Source organism: Schistocerca americana, chromosome 10 (genome assembly GCF_021461395.2).
Source record: "Schistocerca americana isolate TAMUIC-IGC-003095 chromosome 10, iqSchAmer2.1, whole genome shotgun sequence".
In the NCBI taxonomy this organism is placed as follows: Eukaryota; Metazoa; Arthropoda; class Insecta; order Orthoptera; family Acrididae; genus Schistocerca; species Schistocerca americana.
The window spans coordinates 138,496,545-138,522,485 of NC_060128.1; the positions used below are offsets into that span (position 1 = coordinate 138,496,545).

A 25,941-nucleotide genomic window follows, 5' to 3' on the forward strand; every position below is an offset into this window, starting at 1 on the left:
AAGTAGGTCATCATTTGCACTCCGACATTGAACATCCTGATTCTAGATTAACAACACGTGCTTCAGGAGCACTGATAGCACACAGAGGCTCTATGCAATAAATCTACATATTGTTTACATTAAACGTCACATTTAGATGGAAAGAGAAATGTTGTACACAAAAGCGAAAATGTAACAGTAAGCATTGTAGCTTATTAAAAATATGTTAGAACGATGTTATCAGTACTTTCTGACATGATTATAAATAATACAGTAATCTGTGTGTGTTTTTTTCCAGCGAGGCATTGATATTTACAATACATACGCGGAATTTCGGAATATGTGTGTCTGATTCCATCTTGTCGTTTCGAATAAGTACTGGATATTACAAATAGTTCAAATGGCTCTGAGCTCTGTGGGACTTAACATCTGAGGTCATCAGTCCCCTAGAACTTAGAACTACTTAAACCTAACTAACCTAAGGACATCACACACATCCATGCCCGAGGCAGGATTCGAACCTAAGACCGTAGCGGTCGCGCGGTCCCAGACTGAAGCGCCTAGAACCGCTCGGTCACACTGGCCGGCCTGGATATTACAAGCTGTGCACATTAGTCGATCTTTAAAGCAGTACATAGGAAATACAACAATTTCGAACAACTACATCAGGAGCCCACTTGAAGTATAAATGGGTGCGAAAACATTCTCGATTTCCCAGCAAGAAATAACCCGTAGCAAATCTGGAGAATTATGACGGATACAGGGATTAGTGGGCACCAGATCGCTGTAACGAGACTGAATACTGCAGTACCCAAAAGTATATGCGAAATATGTCTATTTAAAAAAGCAGATGAAAATTCGCTTGACTCTTTCCTAAGAGACAGCCTCCCTTCGTCCCGAACTATGAAAGCGTAGACCAGATGTGGCTTACATTCAAAGGAATGATATCGACAGCAATAGAGAGATTTATACCAAATAAATTAATAACTCATCAAACTAGCGCCCCATGGTACACAAAACACGTTAGAACTCTGTCGCAGAAGCAACTAAGAAAGTATTCCAAATTTAAAAGAAAGCAAAATCCCTCAGATTGACGAAGTATTACAGTAGCTCGAAATTTAACGCGAACTTCAGTGCGAGATGCTTTTAATACTTCCACAACGAAGCTCTGTCTCGAAATCTGGCAGAAAATCCAAAGAGATTCAGGTCGTATGTGAACCACACCTACAGAACGACACAATCAGCGTCTTCACCACGCGATAGCGAAGGAGATGTTATGGATGTGAGCGCGACTAAACCGGAGTTGCTAAATACAGTTTTCCGTAAGTCCTTCACGAAAGAAGACGAAGTAAACATTCCTGATTTCGAATGAAGAGCTGCTGTAAACCCAGAAGCAGATATCTTTGGTGTAGCAAATCAGCTGAAATCACTGAATAAAGGTTTAAGTCCTCTGGTCCACAGGTGGTACGAATTAAAAGATGTTATGACTGTCCATGTGTACATAAACTGACCAATGACTAGTTCCACATCATTTAGATAAAAAAACTGGTTCAAATGATCTATGTAACTTGCAACTAACTAACTAACTTTTTGTTTCGGCTCGTAATGGTAGGCACATTTTGATAGGTCCGTTATAAGACGCGGCTCGGAGTCAAAATGTTCAACAACAGTCTAAGCGGAAAATTTGTCACTTTTAAATCACTGCACGATTATGGTCGCAGTGCACAGACAATTAACAAAAGGTACGTAGCCTTCAGCTCCAACAGTCGGAGCCCAAATATGTTGGCGAGTACTTTTCTTGGCGTGCTCAGCTGACATGTTATTTCGCGTCGTATTCGAGTACGTATGGTTGTGTATAGAAGTTAGTTTGATTTCTAATTTGTTTCCTGCTACTTCACAATTATTTAAACAGAAAATCGGTGTCCATGGCAGCCGAAGTGGCTATTCTGGGCAATCCGAGACATTGAAATAAATGGAACACTTCATAGGGTAAGAAACCTCCTGGCAGATTAAAGCTGTGTGCTACACCGAGACCCGAACTCGGGACTTTTGCTTTCGCTGGCAAGTGCTCTACCGTCTAAGTCCGCAGCTCGTGGTTGTGCGGTAGCGTTCTCGCTTCCCGCGCCCGGGTTCGCGGGTTCGATTCCCGGCGGGGTCAGGGATTTTCTCTGCCTCGTGATGACTGGGTATTGTGTGATGTCCTTAGCTTAGTTAGGTTTAAGTAGTTCTAAGTTCTAGGGGACTGATGACCATAGCTGTTAAGTCCCATAGTGCTCAGAGCCATTTGAATCATTTTTTTTCTACCGTCTGAGCTACCCAAGCACGACTCAAGACCCGTCCTCACAGCTTCAATACTGCCAGTACCGCGTCCTTGGTTAATAGGGTGAGGTTGCTGTCGATGGGCGGGCTCAATTTCTCTGTGGACATTGACGTCAGTTGAATTCTAGCAGCCACTAAGTGTACCCAGAGTTGCGAAAGATTCGCCTTCTTAGTGATGAGTTGTTCCATGACGACACAAAGAAACATCTTAATCTTAGACCTAAGTAGAGCACTATGAACAAAATTTAAGTAACTGTTTTCAATGTACATTTTCTAATAGTTTAGAAGTATTTTGATAGTAACTGTAATGTTCTTTTTCCTGTTTAATTCGAAATCGAAATTTCTACCCTTAGCCTCCTTGGTTTCGAATACATGCTGTTCGGTTTCAGGTGCCGACAATAATTTCCTAAAAATTAAAAAAAAATGAAATTGTATTTACGCTTATTTATATGTGTGTAGTATTCGACAGTTATTACACTAGAGACCATCCACGGGAAGTATGTGACCCAATGAAGAAAATCAGTCCCCTTGAATAGGCCAATAGGGAAGGATGGGGAAGGAAGTCGGCCGTGCCCTTTCGGAAGAACCATCCCGGCATTTGCCTGGAGTGATTTAGGGAAATCACGGAAAACCTAAATCAGGATGGCCGGACGCGGGATTGAACCGTCGTCCACCATACATTTCGAAGTCACAACTTCAGCAACAGGTCTTTTTGTAATTGCGTAAAGAACTTCATTGTGATTCGAACACGCAAGAAACGCACGTCCGCAAATTTTATTGATTTCTTTATTATCTGACATCCAAATGAAGAAATGGGTTAGGCGACCGAAAGTGTAGATGGCAAGAGACGAGAAAAGCGAAGAAGGCAATAGAGATTCTACCTGAAGCGGCAGAAAGCGTACGGAAGTAGCTTAAAATAAAGCGTTGAAGGGAAATGCAGTTAACTGACGGACGGAAGAGTGGAATTATTCTCCGAGAGGAGTCTGGAAGCCACGTACTTTTTTTATTGCTGTAGGCTCCGACGCATTATCCAGGAGGGAATTTCTACGAGTGAGTGAAGGTATGGTAATGGGAATTTTATCCATAAAGTTAAAAGATATGTTACGTGGCGCATGAAAATTTCACGTGGGTCAATAATTTTTTAATTTAATGTTCTGGCTCGAATTTACGTACTGCGTTCTTTCGATTCGTGTTACTTCCTGTTATCAAAACCTAGCAGCCTGGAAAGGTACACCGGCGGCCTCGTTACAAGGTAATCTCTGTACTAACAAAAAATTTACGAATGTGTCAGTTAAATAATATATGTTTCAGTAAAAGTTATTGTATAAAAATTTGCCTGATGTCATAGGCATATTGTCAGTAACGGAACCTACAGATGAATTTGTTTACTTTGTACCATATCGAGCTGTTTGTATCAGTTTAGGCTCTACGATGTTTTGCATGACAATACGTTGTCTTGATACGTTGGGTCACTGTGGGTTAATGCGTTTGAACCATTTTTATCAAATTCCGAAGGTCTTCCTGAACGCGGAGAGACACTAATGTGAAAACGATCTTCCTAACACGAGAAAATCATTTTCTTGCCACGCTCTGTCCTATGGCATTATCCCCATACAAGACGCAAATGTTTCTGGATGCCTCTGCTGCTGTCACCCAGCTACTGAACTCAAACAAAAGAATATGTCGGAAATGTTCCGATTTCTCTACTTGGCACTCCAGTTCTAGCGTTCACGGCTCCACTCACTGTATCCAAATGACAAAATGACAATATGTAAACTCAAATAGTAACAGCGAACTACAGATGAAAAGTGAGAATCAGAATACCGACATACAAAGCGAAAACGCTACGAACTTAAGCACCGTTCTAATATCAGGGATAAGGTTAATATTGAAATTTCGAGAGCGCACGTTCAAAAAAGCGTATTCATTTTATTCTCCATTTCAAGGTTTGGGCTCCATGTCTGTTCCTAGTTCAAATTTTTAAGACTAACTTTTTGTCGGTCTTCAAGCATCTCTTTCCCCTGAGGGCTTAATGTACTTGTTTACGATGACTAGAACTCTGCTTTTTCTCATACATTTAACATGATGCCTCCGCTTCTCCCTACATACTTGCACTTTGCCGTGTAAGTTAAATATTTCTAATTCCCATACATTCTCAATTCTTATAAGATCTTTCATTAAACAATCTTCGACATTATAGAAATCTTATTTCAGTTACTGCAAGCTTTGTTTCTTTTTATATATATATATATATATATATATATATATATATATATATATATATATATATATATATATAAAAATCCAAGGTTCGTTGAAATAGAGTAAGACAAGCAAGGCCATTGTTTTGTAAAACTTTAATTTTTCGTTTTTCTTCGTCTTGTTCTTTAACACAACAATTATAGTGCCACATATGTACAGAAATTTGTTGATGTTATTCAAGCTGATATCGCATCATAAAATTTGATACTTCATTCCAGTGTCCTGTTTCCAATATCAAGTTTTGGTCGGACTGGGTATTTTCCGTAGTGAGGCACAACTCAAGTGCTAGTGGCGGATATTTTCCGATTGTAACATTTCATCCTTAGTTCTTATAATCTATACAGCGAATGTTGTAAGAATGCTTCATTATTCTGTTATGACTATATCTGCATAGAAGCACGTCGACGTAAGTAACTAAAACATTTTCACTTTAATAATTTGTTTACATCGTTTGAAATCGTTATGAGGCACAACTGTATGGCCGAGTGGTTCTAGGCGCTTCAGTCCGGAACCGCGCGCCTGCTACGATCGCAGGTTCGAATCCTGCCTCGGGCATGGATGTGTGTGATGTACTTAGGTTAGTTAGGTTTAAGCAGTTCTAAGTCTAGGGGACTGATGACCTCAGATGTTAAGTCCCATAGTGCTCAGAGCCATCTGAACAATTATAGCACAATTGCAGTTAAATAGACAGTTTCTAATACCATGTTTTGGTTGTAGAGCAGCACCATCCCAAACAATTTTCATGGTAGGGAGAAAGAGAAAGAGAAAAATAATGTAAACTACAGCGAAAATGTATCTTAACGTGAACAAGTCGTCTCATGATGAACCTATCGGTTCGAAACCGGTAACGGCGCTATTTATGTAAATAAACAACATTATAAAAGGTGGTTCTGCGAGGCTCAATCTGTATTATATAACAAATAATGTACGAGCACAGCATATATTCCAAAATCCTATCGCAAATCGACACCGATAACATAGGTCCGTAATTCATCGGGGAGTTTTGGAATGACCTGCGCAACTTTCCAGACCTTAGGTACTGGTAAATTTTATATGAACCGATCTATTATATCATCGTACTGTGAAACGAACGTAACTGGTACGCTAGTGCGTGCTAAAAAGAGATGCCTCCCAATTTTTTATGCGAAGAATTGTAAAGATTTTTAAATAAAACAAAAATTATTAACATGCTACACTCTTATTCTTCATGCCTACAGATTTATTTCTCAAGATAGCTAATTCTCAACGTGGTAACGAAAATGTTTCTCCCAAAGAGACCAGTTTGTTGATACTGTCACTGTAGAATGTTTGACTTTGTTGACGAAGCCACAACCTCACCTCTGCCTGCATCGCTTCATTGCTATCAATGTGAAGTTCTCGAAGATATTCTTTGAGTTTTGGAAACAGACGAAAATCGGATGGAGGATGACCGATGACAGTGAACCCAAGACGTCGGATTGTCGCAGATGTGGCGCACGTGTTGTCATGCTGAAGGAGACAGTGCTCCACGTGTGGACGTTTTCAGCGGTCAGATGAACCGAATGCCATTACAAGTACATTCATCGGAAGGCAGGTGACCCCCATAATTAGCAGTTACCAGTCATTTCCTTGCTGCTACGAATATCACATAGTCAACGTCCACATTATTCGTGGTGAGACAGAACAAGACCGAAGGGATGATAGTGAAGTACAACATACTTACTTTGGCAAAAAGATGACCACGGTACTGGCAGTTCTTAAAATAACTGCCTGGTACAGTTAACCGGTTATTTTGTTAACTGGTTGTGCATTCCAATTAAGATGATTTTTGTCACCTCTTATTTGATGACCGGATGCAGTTACTGATGCCACTCACTCGTGATTTCTGGTAATAATACATCCTTGTTTTACATTACATGTGCGTATTACATATATGTAAAAATGTATAGCCTATGTCAGACCAAATGTTCATTAGAGAATTGTATAAAAATTTGGAGTAAATCGGTTAAGTACTTTTCGCGATTTTTGACACAACGTTTGTCCCTTCTATAGGCGCATTAAATGTAGATTTTTATACGTTACAAACGTATAGCCTATGTCCGTCCGAATGTTCATTAGGGTGTCATGTCAAGATCTGACGTGAATCAGTCGAGAACGAGATTTTTGACAACAACGTTTCCACTTTACATATTACATATATATTCACATATCATATATATTAAAAACATATACTCTATGTCCGTCCGAACGTTCAGTAGAGCAACATGTGAAAATCTGAAGTTACTCGGTTGATATATTTTTAAGATTTTTGGTAACAACGTTTCTCCTTTGTGTTTTCATATATGTATATATACTATATGAATTGAGAAAATATATTGCCTATTTCCTTCTAAATGTTCATAAGAGTGTGGGGGGAAAAGTGAATCGTTAAAGTACTTTTGGAGATTTTTGATCACAACTTCAAACGATGACTTGTTTTTATGTAGGCTACTAGTACAGATTATGGATGTCGTCTATGCGACATTTGATCGCCATGTGCGAGCAGTCTTCAGAGAATCGTTTCCAAGGCAGTTACATTTCTCTACTCTTTGTATTAACGAGCCACTGCATGGTATATCTGCATTTGTAAATGCTATGTTGACGGGTTGTTAATCACAAAATTATCGGCAATCAGTATCGTATCACGAGTATTGAGAAAGATGTTGATAAAGACTCCATTAACCTCTATGTCTTTCTTCTGTGTCATTGAGTGCTTTGTGAAAGGTACTTTGTGAGTACATGTTGAATAACATGGGTGACAGAAGCATCCTTATTGATCTCCTGTACAGATGTTGACAAAGTGGCCTCACTGTCAAACTTAAGTGTGCTGTCTTATTGCACTGTTACGTGACGAAAGTTCATGTATACTAGTTACATAATATAAGTGAGCTTCGTGTTCTATTAATAAAAATAAGAACAAATAAATAAATAATAAAATTTTACTAAATATTATTAAATAGTAATATGAAACATATTTTTGTAGGATATAATATGATTGTGTTATTAAAATGTTCTGTGGTTATTTGTAGCTTTTGGCCTTCGGTCTTACATTTAAATTGTAGTTGCGGGCAGCGGTCTCCGGGAACACCGGCGCTTGTCATAAGCAAGAAACTCCTCCTTATACAGTGTGAGTCACCTAACATTACCGCTGGATATATTTCGTAAACCACATCAAATACTGACGAATCGATTCCACAGACCGAACGTGTGGAGAGGGGCTAGTATAATTGGTTAATACAAAGCATAAAAAAATGCACGGAAGTATGTTTTTCAACACAAACCTACGTTTTTTTAAATGGAGCCCCGTTAGTTTTGTTAGCACATCTGAACATATAAACAAATACGTAATCAGTGCCGTTTGTTACATTGTAAAATGTTAATTACATCCGGAGATATTGTAACCTAAAGTTGACGCTTCAGTACCACTCCTCCGCTGTTCGATCGTGTGTACCGGAGAGCACCGAATTACGTAGGGATCCAAAGGGAACGGTGATGGACCTTAGGTACAGAAGAGACTGGAACAGCGCATTACGCCCACATGCTAACACCTTTTTATTGGTCTTTTTCACTGGATCACGTGTACATTACCATGAGGGGTGAGGTACACGTGCACACGTGGTTTCCGTTTTCAATTACGGAGTGGAATAGCGTGTGTCCCGACATGTCAGGCCAATAGATGTTCAATGTGGTGGCCATCATTTGCTGCACACAATTGCAATCTCTGGCGTAATGAATGTCGTACACGCCGCAGTACATCTGGTGTAATGTCGCCGCAGGCTACCACAATACGTTGTTTCATATCCTCTGGGGTTGTAGGCACATCACGGTACACATTCTCCTTTAACGTACCCCACAGAAAGAAGTCCAGAGGTGTAAGATCAGGAGAACGGGCTGGCCAATTTATGCGTCCTCCACGTCCTATGAAACGCCCGTGGAACATCCTATCAAGGGTCAACAATATCATGCTGATACCACATACGTCGACGCGTTTCCAGTGGGACATTTTCGAGCAACGTTGGCAGATCATTCTGTAGAAACGCGATGTATGTTGCAGCTGTTTGGGCCCCTGCAATGAAGTGAGGACCAATGAGGTGGTCGCCAATGATTCCGCACCATACATTTACAGTCCACGGTCGCTGTCGCTCTACCTATCTGAGCCAGCGAGGATTGTCCACGGACCAGTAATACATGTTCCGTAGATTCACTGCCCCGTGGTTTGTGAAACCCGCTTCATCGGTAAACAGGTATAACTCCAACGCATTCTCTGTTAATGCCCATTCACAGCATTGCACTCGATGATTGAAGTCATCACCATGTAATCGCTGATGTAGTGACACATGAAACGGGTGAAAGCGGTGACCTTTGGATCCCTACGTAATTCGGTGCTCTCCGATACACACGATCGAACAGCGGAGGAGTGGTACTCAAGCGTCAACTTTAGGTTACAATATCTCCGGATGTAATTAACATTTTACAATGCAACTAACGGCGCTGATTACGTATTTGTTTATATGTTCAGATGTGCTAACAAAACTAACGTGGTTTCATTTAAAAAAACGTAGGTTTGTGTTAAAAAACATACTTCCCTGCATTTTTGTATGGTTTGTATTAAACAATTACACTAGCCCCTCTCCTCACGTTCGGTCTGTGGAATCGGTTCGTCAGTATTTGATGTGGTTTACGAAATATATCCAGCGGTAACGTTAGGTGACTCACCCTGTATAGTTTTCACTTCGTTTCAATAAATAAAAAATACTTGATACTGCTGTTCAATATTCTATTATTCATGCACAAATATGATACATAGGACTTGTAATACTTCATATTTAAAATCGCATATCTTCACCGTCCTTCTGCCTTCGAGGGCGTGTTCGTGTGTGAAAAAAGCTGTACAGAAAATTAAGAGGTTCTTCTTTCATTTGGCTGCGCCTTACCTCGTGTTAATAATTATTGTCTTTGCTGATGCTTATGATCTATCGGTGTTTCAGTTTTTTGTTTTTTAATAAATATTAACTTTACGTTATCGTGGAGATCTTTCATCTTGTACCTGCACAGCTTCCAAGAGTCACAACAGGTCTCATATCAAAATAGGTGTAATTAAATATACCAACTATAAATATACGAGCCATGTTTGATGGACACAGATAAAGCATTCAGTTGCAAAAGATGAAATTTTTCTCCGTATGATAAATTATAACTGAAATGGGAACTGTAGAAAATAGCTGCAAATATTAACAAAATAATAATTTTTTAAAATTTTTCTTTTGCTCCGTACACACATGGAATAAAGCAGAAAGTCGCTAATATTAGTACTATCCACCATAAATAGCACCTCATGATTGTTGACATCGTCAACTAGGAGTACGTGACCCGTTGTAAATATTTTGTTTGCGTTCGGGATTGAAAACTCAGGATAGCACACGAAATTTTCTTTATTTGGATGGATTACTAGTTTCGGCTCACAATTTACCAACTTCAGATCTTAAAACTTCCTTGATTGGTGTTGGTGCCATTTAAACGTCACGTGTCATTAAAATCATAAAACTTCACGCGTCATTAAAATCATTCTTTAAATAATAACATCCATACGTGACATGTTTCAAAACAGCTTTTCGTCGTTCGTGGCCAGTGTAATTTAACGATGGTCATAAAAAGGCATTATGCGGTTACGTCTTAGTAACTGACACAATCGGTATTTACATCATTTCGTAACAGAGATCTTTGCATCGAGTTGCGTGAATTACTAAGTTGTAAAGGCACAACGCTTTTGTTTTATGACCATCGTTCAATTACACTGGCCACGAACGATGAAAACCTGTGTTTAACTGTCTCATGTGTGGATGTTGTTACCTTAAGAATTATTTTAATGATGCGTGAAGCCGTAAGGGCACCAACACTAAGGAAAGATGTTTTATGATCTCAAGATGGGCAGCTTGTCAGCAGAAAATAATAATCTAACCAATAAAAGAAGATTTCTTGTTTCATCTTGTCTTCATGGGGTTTCAGTCCCTAACATAAATTTAGAAAATAAATAAGCAGTACGACTGGTTGCGGAGTATATAGGTAGCTAATGATTTTATACTTTCGTTTTGCATAATACCATTATCTAACGTTACAAACTGATGATGTTTGTCGCCAGTCCTTTAATCGAATACTGTGTGACATTTTCTTCCATTTATTAGCGTATTTTCTACTTGTAATCACGCAGTTACTTACTTACATTTCCGATAGGTCACATCCACGGTAAAATGTTATGGCGTGCTCTCTGTTAACGGAACGAATGTTTGGAGAGGCAATTAAAAAAAAAGATTTATAAGGCTACATGATCTCCATTTACGGATTTGTAACTGACTACTAATTTCAATTCAAGAATTTCCGAAGCCGAGTTTTCGATCACACCGGATAGAAATAGTCTTCTGCATTTTCTTCTGCACTCATCCAGTTATTTTACTTTCATCCGGGCAACACTATTCCCGGCGAACATACAAAGAGGCTGACTATTTCGTAAATATTTTATGTACGGACACTAAAAGTTTTTCTGCTCGATTATTCTTTACAGACACTGCTAATCGAATTCCTTGATGAATAGTCAGAGGGGTCTCGCAAAATAATTTATTTTATTTATTTATGCAACTTGATTAATGTCCTCTCACATACGGAATATAGGTTTTTAAATTGCTTTTTTGTAAGAGAGTAAGGGTTGCGTGTCAAAGCAAGAGGAGATGTTATTGTTGTATTAGGGCATAGCTCCTGTGACGGTAGATATGTGATCCAGTTTTCTGATATTGTGAGGGACATCGTTCCAAAATGTAATGGTCACATGGAATTTTGTCCTGGTGGCTCAAATGGCTCTGAGCACTATGCGACTTAACTTCTGAGGTCATCGGTCGCCTAGAACTTAGAACTAATTAAACCTAACTAACCTAAGGACATCACACACATCCATTTTGTCCTGGTGGGATTGATTATTTGTGATGCTCAGTTCTCATGGGAGTTTTAAGATCGAGATATGAAGCACCGTCTACGTTGATCAGACGTTTAAACGGAGATGGTCTGTGGCAATCTCCGCGTACCGGCTGCATATTTTTGAGGACATTAGACACCGTAGTTGGCTTTTCAAATCTGAATATCGTGTATTTCCCTCTCTCTCGCTCTCCGTCCAGAATAGTAAATCGCCATGAGATAAATTTCATGTCATAACTACAGAAACAAGCCTGCAGCATAACAGTCGATGGACGTGAAAGAGAAGTCGTAGTTGATAAGGGAATGCTGGCCGGTGTGGCCGAGCGGTTCTAGACGCTACAGTCTGGCACCGCGCGACCGCTACGGTCACAGGTTCGAATCCTGCTTCGGGCATGGATGTGTGTGATGTCCTTAGGTTAGTTAGGTTTAAGTAGTTCTAAGTTCTATGGGACTGATGACCTTGGAAGTTAAGTCCCATAGTGCTCAGAGCCATTTGAGAAGGGAATGAGGCAGGATTGTAGCATGTCGCCCAACCAGCATACTGAGCATGCAGTAAAGGAAACTAAAGAAAAATATGGAGAAGCTGTCAAAAACAGTAAAGGGCTTGGAGGAGCCACTGACAGACTGTAAAACTGGATATAAGGTGAGCATCAACAATGATGATGGATTGTCGTCGAATTAAGTCAGGCAATGCTGAGGGAATTAGATTAGGAAATGAGAAACTGAAAGTAGTTGTTTGGCTTTTTGGGTTGCAAAATAAATGATGATGTCGGAAGTAGAGAGAATACGAAATGCAGTCTAGCCACAGCACGAAAAGCATTTCTGAAAAAAAAAGAAACATTTTAATATAAATTTATATGGAGATATAAGGGAGTTAATGACATTACCTGCCAGTGGGCACTGATTTAAATCAATGGGGAAAGTGAATATTTCTGCCGGACCAGTATCCGAACCCAGGTCTTCTGCTTATTCGGCAGATGCGCTGGCCACTGTGCCATCTGGACACAGTAACTATCGCAACTGTGCGACTAGGTTAGTGAGCTTCCGTCAGACCCAAATTCTCAACTTATCCACATTTTACTGATGTAGTGCTCCTTGCCCATTATAATTATTACTCGCGGCGTTTCGCCGATTCCCGTAGGAGCTAGTAATCGTTCGCCGTCCTCGCCTTAATTACATATGTGTTGTCTGTTCTTTCGAACATGTCCAGAGAGAACAAACACCATATATACAAATTTAAGTGATAGGAAATATTTTTGAAGGGATTTCTCTGGAATGTAGCTGTGAAGGGAAACGAAAAGTGCAGAATAAGGAGTTCAGACAAGAAGAGAATAGAAGAATGCTGAAGATTAGGCGGTTAAATGAAATAACTGATGAGGAGAGAGAAGAGAAATTTGTGGCACAACTTGATGGCTAATTATTCATTAGCGAAATTGACAATCATAAAAATTATATATATACACTAAGATACTACGATACTACGTTGAGAATGTGGGTTTCACGCTATCCTCTGTGTCCTCGGTGGCTCAGATGGATAGAGCATCTGCCATATAAGCAGGAGATCCCGGGTTCGAGTCCCGGTCGAGGTACACATTTTCATCTGCCCCCCTTGACGTATGTCAACGCCTGTAAGCAGCTAACGGTGTTCATTTCACTGTAATTTCATAAAAATTACTTTGTAATGACAGTTTGGTAATTCAAGCGTTTAAATGAAACATATTGTAATTGAGCTTCATCATATCTTTCAGAAGACCTGGCTTAGGTACACATTGCTTTCATCACAGCTCATTCAAATCCTTTCGTGGAGCTATGCGCAATTCGTGGTGGATCTATCTCTACATTCTGTTATTGAAAAGGGCATAAAATTGCGGGAACGCCGCAATAAAAAGAGAGCAAAAGAATTTTAAATTGCACTACAACTCCATATCTTCGTGTAAAGAGTTACGTAATTGTACTATTACTGTATTTTTCTCATCGAAAGAGAAGGGAAGTATTTGATACCTTTATTATTGTGGTTAACGACGCTTCGGAAACATTATGATTATTGTCACATGAGCTGCTCGTTGTTATTATTGTGGATGAGTTTAATTTATGAACGTATTTAAAGAGCCTAAAAATGCGAGGGGCGTTTCAAAAGTCCGTGCAAAGTCTGAGAGATGGCACCACCGGCGCATGTCGAGGCCATGTTTAGTTAGTAGCATCTTTGGAGAGAAATCACACCAACTTTCAGCCATATTGGTCTATTTCTTTGTGTTTGGCATTCGTGTGAATCAAGGAAGTCGAGTGTTTGTCAAAAAATGGACGAAAAGGATTTCGTGTGGTGATTAAAGATTACTTTATGAAAGGCAAAACGCCTCAGGAGAGTAAAGAGAACATTGACAAACACTATGGTGAATCTGCACCTTCGATTAGAACAGTTTGTAGGTGGTTTCAAAATTTTCGGAGCGGCCATATGGGCACAAGTGATGCTGAACGTTCTGGAGGTCCTGTTGAGGTTGAGACTACAGAAATCATTGATAAAATCCATGATGTGGTGACGGATGACAGAAAAGTTAAGGTGCGTGAGATTGCCAGTGCTGTGGGCATCTTGAATGAACGCTTTTGAATGTTTTTGCATAAACATTTGGACATGAGAAAGCTGTCCGCCAAGATGAGTTCCGCGATTGCTCACGTTTGACCAAAAAGAGAATCGTGTGAAGTATTGCAAGGATGGTTTGCAGCTGTTCAGGAAGAATCCGCAGGACTTTAAGCGTCGTTTCGTCACTGTGGATGAAACATGAATACATTACTATACTCCTGAGACCAAAGGACAACCTAAACAATGGGTTGCCAAGGGAGAAAGGCCATTCCTTCGGCCGGAAAGGTTATGGCGACTGTCTTTTGGGATTCGCAAGGGATAAACCTCATCGATCATCTGAAAAAGGGTAAAACTACTACAGGGGCATATTATTCATCGTTATTGGACCGTTTGAAAACCGAGCTGCAAGAAAACGCCGGCGATTGGACCGCAAAATGTCGTTTTCCATCACGACAATGCACCAGCACACACCTCAACAGTTGTGGTCGCAAAATTTATGGAAATAGGATTCCTACTCGTTTCACATACCCGCTATGCTCCATGCTTGGCTGCCTCGGACTACTATTTGTTCCCCAATTTGAAGAAATGGCTGGCGGGACACAGATTTTATTCAAACGAGGAGGCGATAGCAGCAACTAATAGCTATTTTGCAGACTTGGACAATTCCTGTTACTCGGATGAGATCAACAAATTAGAACAGCGTTGGACGAAGTGCCTAAGTCTAAAAGGAGACTATGTTGAAAAATAAAAATGTTTTACCCCAAACACGTAAGTAGTTATTATTTTGGTACGGACTTTTCAAACGCCCCTCGTATATAGGTCGAAAACGTGACGTGCCTATATGAGAAGCGCTTACTGCTTCTGTCCTTCGACTTCGACAGAATGTGTAGCGACAAGGAATGTCGCAAGCAAACTCTGTGTCTCGCGATCCACGGCTTTCCTGGACTGCTGGTATCTCCATGTCTCGGGCTATATGCAGAGAATATGAAGTTTCACATGTGACATAGGGTGAAACGGTAGCTTATGTTACAAGACTGTATAGCCAGAAACCGATAAGAAATTAGTGCCGATTAACTTTTGGTTTTTCCTATTTTTATGGGCCGGCCGGTGTGGCCGTGCGGTTCTAGGCGCTTCAGTCTGGAACCGCGTGACCGCTACGGTCGCAGGTTCGAATCCTGCCTCGGGCATGGATGTGTGTGATGTCCTTAGGTTAGTTAGGTTTAAGTAGTTCTAAGTTCTAAGGGACTGATGACCATAGATGTTAAATCTCATAGTGCTCAGAGCCATTTGAACCATTTTTTTTATTTTTATGGCCGAAAAACGGTTTTAATGTAATGGCTTTCTCTGTGCGCTTTTAGACATCATAAAAGTATAGCACACAAATAAAAATCTCTAGTATGTTGATTTCTGTCTATTATTACCATTCCCTCCCCTTACTTTTTTGTGGCCTGAGGCTGTATTCATAAGGACAAGTATACTTAGTGCCTTCGGCTCCATTTTAATTTTAAAATTGTATATTACATGGTAACATCGAAATCTCGTGTTAGTTTTTCTTGGAAAACGTTAGTTTTTTAGTTTTGCAGCACCAGTGACTTGGGCATGAAACCACCGGTGCTATTGCAAGGTAGACCCATCTAGTGGTACTATGATGTACTTCTACGAATGTAATAAAGTGTAGCAGTCATTTACAGCGTTCAAAGAGACAGGCGCATGGAAATTTTGAGATATTGTAGGAGATGACAACACGTATACGTTATTTATTTATTTTAGTGGTCATGTTCCGGAAATTATTATTGTATCGTAAATTTGAGTTCGTACTACCGCTTTTATGGGTTTTATTGAAATCAAACACTGAAGCAGTATGTACTTTTGATATAAATTTATAAATTTTAGGCCCATTTTTGTTTGTTATTTAGGACTATAATTTCGTTTAGGCATTATAAATTAATGGAAGTTTCCAGATGTGGGACTGTGTCTGGGAAAAACGTGAAATTGCTTACAAATACGTCTGATGAAATGATGGGTGGGTGGAAACCGTATGTATCAAAGCTTCCAATGTAAAACCGTCTTCACAAACAATTGATTGTTTACTTTTTCCAATTTCGTCTTATATTCGTTACTTACTATGATCACAAAAGTCAATTTTCAGAAAAATTTTAAAATTAATCTTTTTTGTTATTGGTAGACGCGCTATTACCGTCACGACGCTCCTAAGTCCTTTCTGGTGTTCGGCGAAATTATATTCTATACGACCAGTCTAATCGATTCATTAATCATGCATAATATATTCCCAATAAACAGAAAAAATTAGTGTCTAACAACTGGTTGTATTTTTTTCCACAAAACAGTTTCTAAATTCGTCACTCGCCATAAATACATTGGAGACGATTTTTTCGGACATCGGAAACTCGGCAACGTAATAATTTTGAACCCAGTTTCCCTTTGTAAATAATATGCCACGGAGAAGCGAAGGTAAATAATCACATGCCGCTAAGAAGTTCCACTAATGACGTGTTCAGACAATGATTTTAATACTGACTAGTAACACACGAACGCGGTTCTTTGTTGGAAAATACGTTCTTGATCGTCTTTCGGTCAGTAAACGCTGTGCAAGGATCGATGTGAAAAGGTCAAAGTAATTTTCTACTCTGAGCACTCAAGAGTGGAAATTAAAATCTGTGCTCCCCCTTCCCCCCCCCCCTCCCCTCTCCACCCAGCCTCCATTTCTATGAAGCAGCTTCAAACATCTGATTACATCAGAAATCAAAATGGTTCAAATGGCTCTGAGCACTATGGGACTTAACTTCTGAGGTCATCAGTCCCCTGGAACTACTTAAACCTAACTAACCTAAGGACATCACACACATCCATGCCCGAGGCAGGATTCGAACCTGCGACCGTAGCGGTCACGCGGTTCCAGACTGTGGCGCCTAGAGCCACTCGGCCACCCCGGCTGGCAGAAATGAGTTATAATGTGGTAAATATTACACGATAAGCATGTAAAAACTCTGTGGTTGAAGATGTAAAATCTAATTATTTTGGTTTTATTGATTTCGGTTTGTTAATCCATAGAGTAAAGGAAAAGTTTAGAAAAGATTTGAAAGAAATGTAGCCTTAGATATCAACAGTATTCCAATATTGGCATGATTGCACTTGTGCATATGTTGTGTCGGGGAAACCATTGGCTTACGGACCTGTGTTAATTAGGATTAATCAAAGAGAGGATGAGTCGAGTCTAGGTATTTTGAGCTCCGTTTAACAAAAAATACATTTTCATGCTTTAGAATGTATACGGCGTCATGTCTCCTGAATTATGTGTCACTCATTGATATAATTTGACATAATGTGGCATATGTGGATACTACCTACAAAATAAGTTGCGAATAGAATCAGTAACAACGAAGTAATAAATCATAACTTCAAGCCTGATGCTAAAATGTAATAAGCGCTCTACTCCTTTCCGTTCATTACATTGTGAGGTGTGTCAGTTAGAGACAGGTTTCACAAGATTGGAAAGCACGCGTAAAGTATGTTGTATGTCACCAAGTTGTCTCTTTGTCAAATACTGGATGAAGAGAGTTTAGATAATTTGCGTGCCATGATTTACGCTGCCTCAAGAACATACACGCCGATTCTAACTTCAGTAATTGAATTATTGTGTTACACTTTCAAAATAAGATTGTAGTTCTTAATGACTAGATTGATAGAGCATTGTAAAGCTTTTAAATTCGGTCAATAATTAAACGAAATAATAAAAATAAAATTTTAGTTGTCCTCAGAAGATATTAGGTAGGCAAGCTGTAACTCGTATTGTGCTCCTTTTAGCCGTTTAGAAAAGTGGATCCTTCCAAATATTTGTGCTACCAAATTGGGAGAGGAAAAAGTTTTCCAAGTGTAGGTTCGAACGCTTCCAAAACTTTATAAGTTTTAAAGGCGAATATTATGAGAAACAATCAAACTGACGGTACAAAACTGTAAATGTTCGTTTGTTCAAAATCATAGCTCTCCGAAAGATCGTAACCCATTGTCTGGAAATTTTGAAACTGCAGTTCACTGGAATACGCACTGTTTTTGTGTTCCTACTGGAATGCTATTGGTATATAAATTTACACTACTGGCCATTAAAATTCCTGCACCACGAAGATGACGTGCTACAGACGAGAAATTTAACCGACAGGGAGACGATGCTGTGATATGCAAAAGATTAGGTTTTCAGAAAATTCACACAAGGTTGGTGCCGGTGGCGACACCTACAACGTACTGACATGAGGAAAGTTTCCAACCGATTTCTCAAACACAACCAGCAGTTGACCGGCGTTGCCTGATGAAACTTTATTGAGATGCCTCGTGCAACTAGGAGAAAGGCGCACCGTCACGTTTCCGACTTTGATGAAGGTCGGATTGTAGCCTATCACGATTACGGTTTATCGTATCGCGTTGGAGGAGATGACTGTTAGCAGAATATGGAATCGGTGGGTTCAGGAGGGTAATACGGAACGCCGTGCTGGATCCCAAGCGGCCTCGTATCACTAGCAGTCGAGATGACAGACATCTTATTCGCATGGCTGTACCGGATCGTGCAGCCACGTCTCGATCCCTGAGTCAACAGATGGGGACGTTTGCAAGACAACAACCATCTGCACGAACAGTTCGACGACGTTTGCAGCAGCATGGACTATCAGCTCGGAGACCATGGCTGCAGTTACACTTGACGCTCCATCACAGACAGCAGCGCCTGCGATGGTGTACTCAGCGACGAACCTCGGTGCACGAATGGCAAAACGTCATTTTCTTCTGATGACTCCAGGTTCTGTTTACAGCATCATAATGGTCGCATCCGTGTTTGGCGACATCGTGGTGAACGAACATTGGAAGGGTGTATTCATCATCGCCATACTGGCGTATCACCCGGCGTGACGGTATGGGGTGGTATTGGTTACACGTCTCGGTCGCCTCTTGTTCGTATTGACGGCACTTTGAATAGTGGACGTTACATTTCAGATGTGTTACGACCCGTGGCTCTACCCTACATTCGATCCCTGCGAAACCCAATATTTCGGCAGAATAATGCACGACCGCATGTTGCATGTCCTGTACGGGCTTCTCTGGATACAGAAAATGTTCGACTGCTGCCGTGGCCAGCAAATTCTCCAGATCTCTCACCAATTGAAAACGTCTGGTCAATGGTGGCGGAGCAACTGGTTGTCACAATACGCCAGTCACTACTCTTGATGAACTGTGGTATCGTGTTGACGCTGCATGGGCAGTTGTACCTGTACACGCCATCCAAGCTGTGTTTGACTCAACGCACAGGCGTATCAAGGCCGTTATTACGGCCAAAGTTGGTTGTTCTGGGTATTGATTTCTCAGAATCTATGTACCCAAACTGCGTGAAAATGTAATCACATGTCAGTTCTAGTATAATATATTTGTCCAATGAATACCCGTTTATCATCTGCATTTCTTCTTGGTGTATCAATTTTAATGGCCAGTAGTGTATAAGTAATGTATAAAGGGATACGTTGTTGGCAAAAACCTCATGTTCGTCTGTTCAAAATTTTAAATCTCCGGCCGTTCTTCCCCGTTGACACAACATAACAATCGAATGCCCGCGTGTTTTTACATACCTACTGGAACGTAGCTGCCAACCTCTGCATTGTCCGGGTATTCACTTTGCCAATTTTCTATTAAAAACGAAACGTTACATATACTCCTGCAGTAGACTTTGTGTTAGATGAGCCTCAACTATTTTTGTACGCTGAGCGCAGCAACTCCGCGTGTCTACAACCCGTTTTTGTAGAAGTCTGTAATGCAACGCCTCCGCATAGCTCTGAAGATGGCTATTCTTTTCGCCTACAGCCGTTTGCGCTTCGCAGTGAAAGCTCTGTCTAAAGGGCTGACAGCTGTCAGGGATTTCCTTAAGTTGACTGGACTGTAGGAGTGTCTTAGTAGTAAAGAATACATATATAAAAACTTCGTGCGTGATACGGCATTTTTTCACGCATCTCAGAGTTTATGACGTCATATCTCCAGACACAGTGACTCAATTTTGTAAGTACGTTCAGCGGCATAAGCGGATAATGTCTTCGAAATGTGTTGCGAATAGAGTTACTAGAGAAGAAGTAATAAATTTAAACGTCATACACAATGCGACAGTTTTTCGCGCGCATCAGTCTTATCTTATCTCCTGAAGTATGTGTGGTACCATGAAATAATTTTGCAGGTGCATTTAGCAACCTATATGAGCACTGTCTATGACATTTATCCCGCATACGGTTAGTACCACAGAAGTAATACATTTAAACGTCATGCCTGATGGGATACTTTTTTACGCATCTCATAGTTTATGCTGTCATATCGTGGTTCTTTCGCCACACTGATTGCTGCCTTATAGTAAGGGATATGAATGCGAAGTTCGGTTGAAATAGGAGCAGTAGTTTAGGAGGAGATGTGGAACATACACACATGCATACATGCATGCATCCATACATACATGCAAAGAAAGATACATACATACAGACAGAGAACTGGAGGAGGAGGTGAATGATAGAGAGATGGAGGGAGTAGGAGTAGTTCGACGAAGAGGGGGAAAGAGGAGGAGATGGGCAAAGTGAGTGGTAGGAGGAAATGGACGGGAACATCGGGAAGAAGGAGATTAAAAAATGTTCAAATGGCTCTGAGCACTATGGGACTTAACTTCTCAGGTCATCAGTCCCCTAGAACTTAGAACTACTTAAACCTAACTAACCTAAGGACATCACGCACATCCATGCCCGGGGCAGGATTCAAACCTGCGACCGTAGCGGTCGCGCCGTTCCACACTGTAGCGCCTAGAACCGCTCGGCCACCCCGGCTAGCGAAGGAGATTAGAACGTGCATCCAATTTCCATCTGTGTGGTTTTTCTCTTCTCTTTTTTCCCATTGAACTAGACTGAGACCCATACCTCCAGATGTCCGACAATCAGATCTGTACCAAACGGTTCGCACGGTACACTATTAGACACATGTGTGTATTTTAAATACGACAGTATGCCGTCTTAGGCACTGTATAACACTTAAAGCACTTGAGAATGGCACTTTTAAGCCGAAATCATGATCGAGTAAATGTCACACCGCAAATAAAAAGTAGTCTAATGGCGGTACTGACTTTAAAGAAATATATTATGACTGTGGCCCCATATTATGAAAATATTATTTGATATGTATAAGTTGTCGTAGGATGATAGTTTAATGACGTGCAGATGTATACCCTTTTACTATTGCCGGAGATATCACTGTTTAGAAAATGAGTATCATTCTTTTGGGCGAACGCAGATCCATGAATCATTGTACTTCTTGTAATGAAGATGCAAGCTGAATAAAGGCGAAACAATATGATTTGTTACCCAAAGCGATAGCAGCTTTAAAATAATATTGGTAGACATCTGCATGATTATGCTTCAAGTCAGGCTTGAGACTTGGCAAGAGGGTACAAGACGCCGCTTCCGTGCGATATTTATGCTTTCCCACTCTCGAATAGTGCATGAGAAAAATGGACATTTAAATACCTGCGTTAGTCATTCCTCCCTATGTAAGTGGGAGAGCTTAAAATATTTTGACATTCGAAAGCTGTTGATTGAATTTTTTAGAAAACATTTTACCGCAATGAAGAACGCCTATTTTTATATGGCTGCCATCCGAACTCATTTATCATGTCTATGGCGTTTCGTTTCAAAAAAAACAATCCCTCATTTGAAGTGCATCGCTGTCTTCTGGGAATCCTATCCAGCAAATTACTGAATACTGCACTAACAGTTGTATTTTAATCACGGAACGAAAGATTGTTTGGAGTTACATTTATCCAGGAGAAATAAAAGACTCAAAACACCATACAGCACTTTATATGAGAGGATAAAATTGTACAATAAATTGCCAAAGGAAGTGAAAAGGATTACTGAAACACATTTGTTAAATAGAAAGTAAGAGGTTATTCACAATTAATACATGTTACACAGTTAAAGATTAGCAGAATGAAATTTTCCCTCTGCAGCTGAGTGGGCGCTGATATGAAATTTCCTGGCAGATTACAACTATGTGCCGGACCGAGACTCCAGCTCGGGACCTTTGCCTTTCACAGGCAAGTGCTCTACCGACTTTTTTTAAAATTTCATATTGTTCGTTATTATTCGTTGCATTTGTTCGGGGCGAACGTTCATAGTTGATCCGTTCACTCACTTTTATTTATTACAGACGGCAGCTAATCGTCTGACCGAACACCCTGCGCTATCGTGCCGGCACCGACCGAACTCCCCAAGCGCGACTCAGAGCCCCTCCTCATAGCTTTACTTCCGAAATACCTCGTGCCCTACCTTCCAAACTTCACAGAAGCTCTCCTGCGAACCTTGCAGAACTAGCACTCCTGGAAGAAAGGTTATAGCGGAGTCATGGCTTTGCCATTTTTGGCTGTGGTAAAGCCATATCTCCGCAATATTTCTTCCAGGAGTGCTAGTTCTGCAAGGTTCGCAGGAGAGCTTCTGTGAAGTTTGGAAGGTAGGAGACGAGGTACTGGTGGAAGTAAAGCTGTGAGGAGACTACAAATCTACACTGTAGGAATCAGCATGGGTTCCGAAAACGACGATCGTATGAAACCCAGCTCGCGCTATTCGTCCACGAGACTCAGAGGGCCATAGGCACGGGTTCCCAGGTAGATGCCGTGTTCTTGACCTCCGCAAGGCGTTTGGTACAGTTCCCCACAGTCGTTTAACAAAGTAAGAGCATATGGACTATCAGACCAATTGTGTTATTGGGTTGAAGAGTTCCTAGATAACAGAATGCAGCATGTCATTCTCAATGGAGAGAAGTCTTCCGAAGTAAGAGTGATTTCAGGTGTGTCGCATGGGATTGTCGTAGGACCGTTGCTATTCACAATGTACATAAATGACCTTGTGGATAACATCGGAAGTTCACTGAGCCTTTTTGCGGATGATGCTGTAGTATATCGAGAGGTTGTAACAATGGAAAATTGTACTGAAATGCAGGAGGATCTGCAACGAATTGACGCATGGTGCAGGGAATGGCAATTTAATCTCAATGTGGACAAGTGTAATGTGCTGCGAAGACATAAAAAGAAATATCCTTTATCATTTAGCTACAAAATAGCAGTTCAGGAAGTGGAAGCAGTTAATTCCATAAATTATCTGGGAGTAGGCATTAGGAGTGATTTAAAATTGAATGACAATATAAAGTTGATCGTTGGTAAAGCAGATACTAGACTGAAATTCATTGGGAGAATGCTAAGGAAATGCAATCCGAAAACAAAGGAAGTAGGTTACAGTACACTTGTTCGCCCACTGCTTGAATACTGCTCACCAGTGTGGGATCCGTACCAGATAGGGTTGATAGAAGAGATAGAGAAGATCCAACGGAGAGCAGCGCGCTTCGTTACAGGACCATTTAGTAATCGCGAAAGCGTTACGGAGATGATAGATAAATTCCAGTAGAAGACTCTGCAGAAGAGACGCTCAGTAGCTCGGTACGGGCTTTTGTTGAAGTTTCGAGAACTTACTTTCACCGAGGAACCAAGCAGTATATTGCTCCCTTCTACGTATATCTCGTGAAGAAACCATGAGGATAAAGTCAGAGAGACTAGAGCCCATGCAGAGGCCTACCGACAATTATTCTTTCCACGAACAATACGAGACTGGAATAGAAGGGAGAACCGATAGAGGTACTCAAAGTACCCTCCGCCACACACAATCAGGTGGCTTGCGGAGTATGGATGTAGATGTAGATGTAATAAAAAATGATAACTACAGTACCTTGTCACATTCAGTACATGCATATGGTTTTCTACTTTCAGAAGGATCATGTGTTAAGAAGTATAATGCTTGACAGTAATGTCCGTTGGCTTAGTTTTTCAGGTGGACAATTGAGTGTGGGGTTCAGAATTCAGGCAAGGGGAACATCAGCATCTTTTCAGTGCAGGAATCATTGGTGTGTGTGTCCTCAGCGTGTGGGCAGTAAAGAAGGAAGCTCCGTTTTATATTGCAAGTTGCCCGAAACAGTTTGTGCGTAAATAAAGGATCATTATACAATAGAGAATGAATGAGGCAGTGCAGCTTTTAGGACGATGACCTCATTTTCAGGAGGATGGGGCTTTCCAGTCCGGTCATTCTGATTTGGATTTTCTGAGGTTTCTTTGGATCGCTAAAGCAAATGCGGGGGTGGTTCCTTAATCAAGGCCACGCTAGAACACCTGTCCTCCCCCCACAGGCTACTAGTCCTGTCTTTTAGCAGCTCGTTATGTATGCTGTTGTGTTATATTTTGGCCTATTGATTGGCACTACATTACGTTGCCAAATCCTATATCATTGTGAGATGGTTCTTGGAAGAAAAAAGATAAATAGATAAATAAAGATCCCATGGTTCTCAGTACTACGGACCGGTGAGAGGACAATTGCCGTGTAATCAGCATCTTTAATGAATTTGTTGCACCTTCTAGGGGTTCTACCAAAAAAATAATCTTTATTCGCCTAACTCACAACAAAAAACTGGTTCAAATGGCTCTGAGCACTATGGGACTCAACAACTGAGGTCATCAGTCCCCTAGACTTAGAACTATTTAAACCTTACTAACCTAAGGACAGCACACACATCCATGCCCGAGGCAGGATTCGAACCTGCGACCGTAGCGGTCGGAAAGCTTTTCACAGCTCTGTTATACCTAGTGTACGCGATACTACCGCCACCTGTATGTGTCAATTTCGCTATCCAATGACTTTAGTTATCTCAGTTTAATAAATCCCAGTAGAAAGAAAGCAACAGAAGAAATTGCAGCCAACGTCCTCAGTTATTTTCTGGCTATGTCTCACTGTCTCTCCTATAGTTTTTACCCTCATAGCTCTGTCTTCTATTGTGGAAGTTATTCGCAGATCTCTTAACATCTCTCTAATCACACTGTCTCTCCTTCTGGGAAGTGTTTTGCACGTGTTCCTTTCGTTATCGATTCTGCAGAACGTCTCCTCAGCACTTATCAGTCCACATAAGTTTCAACACCTTTCCACAGCACCCCATCTCAAAGGCTTTGATTCTGTTCTATTCCGGTCTTCCAACAGTAATATGATTTTCTTGTGTGCAATGATGTGCACAAAGCGAACTTTCTCAGAAATTTGTTCCTCAAATTGACAATGGTGGTTGGTACTAGTAGATTTCTCTTGGTCAGGATTGCATGTCCTAGTCTGATTTTTATGTTCTACTTGCTTCGTCCGTCATTTTGACTCCAAGGTCGTAAAATTCTTTCACCTCATCTACTTTGTCGTCACCAATTATGCCATTAAATTTATCCTTATTCTCATTTCTACTATCCGCATAACTTCCGACTTTCTTTTGTTTACCATGAATCTGTATTCTGTTCTCATCAGACTCTTCGTTCCATTTAACAGCTCCTCTCATTTGCCTTCTCTTTCACTAAGGAAAATAATGTCATCAGCGAATCCTCTCATTGATATCCTGTTAACCTTAATTTTAATCCTAATCCTGAACCTTTATTTTTCTTTCCTTCTTCGCTTCTTCGACGTGTGTATTTAGTACTCAAGGAGTCAGTATCACTGTCTTACCCCCTCTTTAATCCGAGCACTACTTTTTTAGTTTGCTATTCTGTTAACCTTTCTTAAATAGCCTTATATTCTCGTTACACTGAGAATATCAACAATGTAATTCGTTCGGAAGTCGTATTTCACTTCGGACACAACAGGTGCATTTACGGAATTACTGGTTTTATAAATCTGAATCACAGTTGTAAGCCAATGTGTCGACATGAAGGAGTTATACTCTTTATTGAGAAA

At 40.6% G+C, this 25,941-nt stretch overlaps 1 protein-coding gene and 1 non-coding gene across 2 annotated transcripts in view; both read left to right on the top strand.

The window, feature by feature from the left end:
- Positions 1-25,941, top strand: part of LOC124552304 (homeobox protein Hox-B4-like) — a 198,419-nt gene that overhangs the window by 18,728 nt on the left and 153,750 nt on the right. The gene's annotated exons all lie outside the window — the stretch shown is intronic.
- On the top strand, positions 13,057-13,130 carry Trnai-uau. The gene has a single exon. It is a non-coding gene; the product is annotated as a tRNA-Ile (tRNA).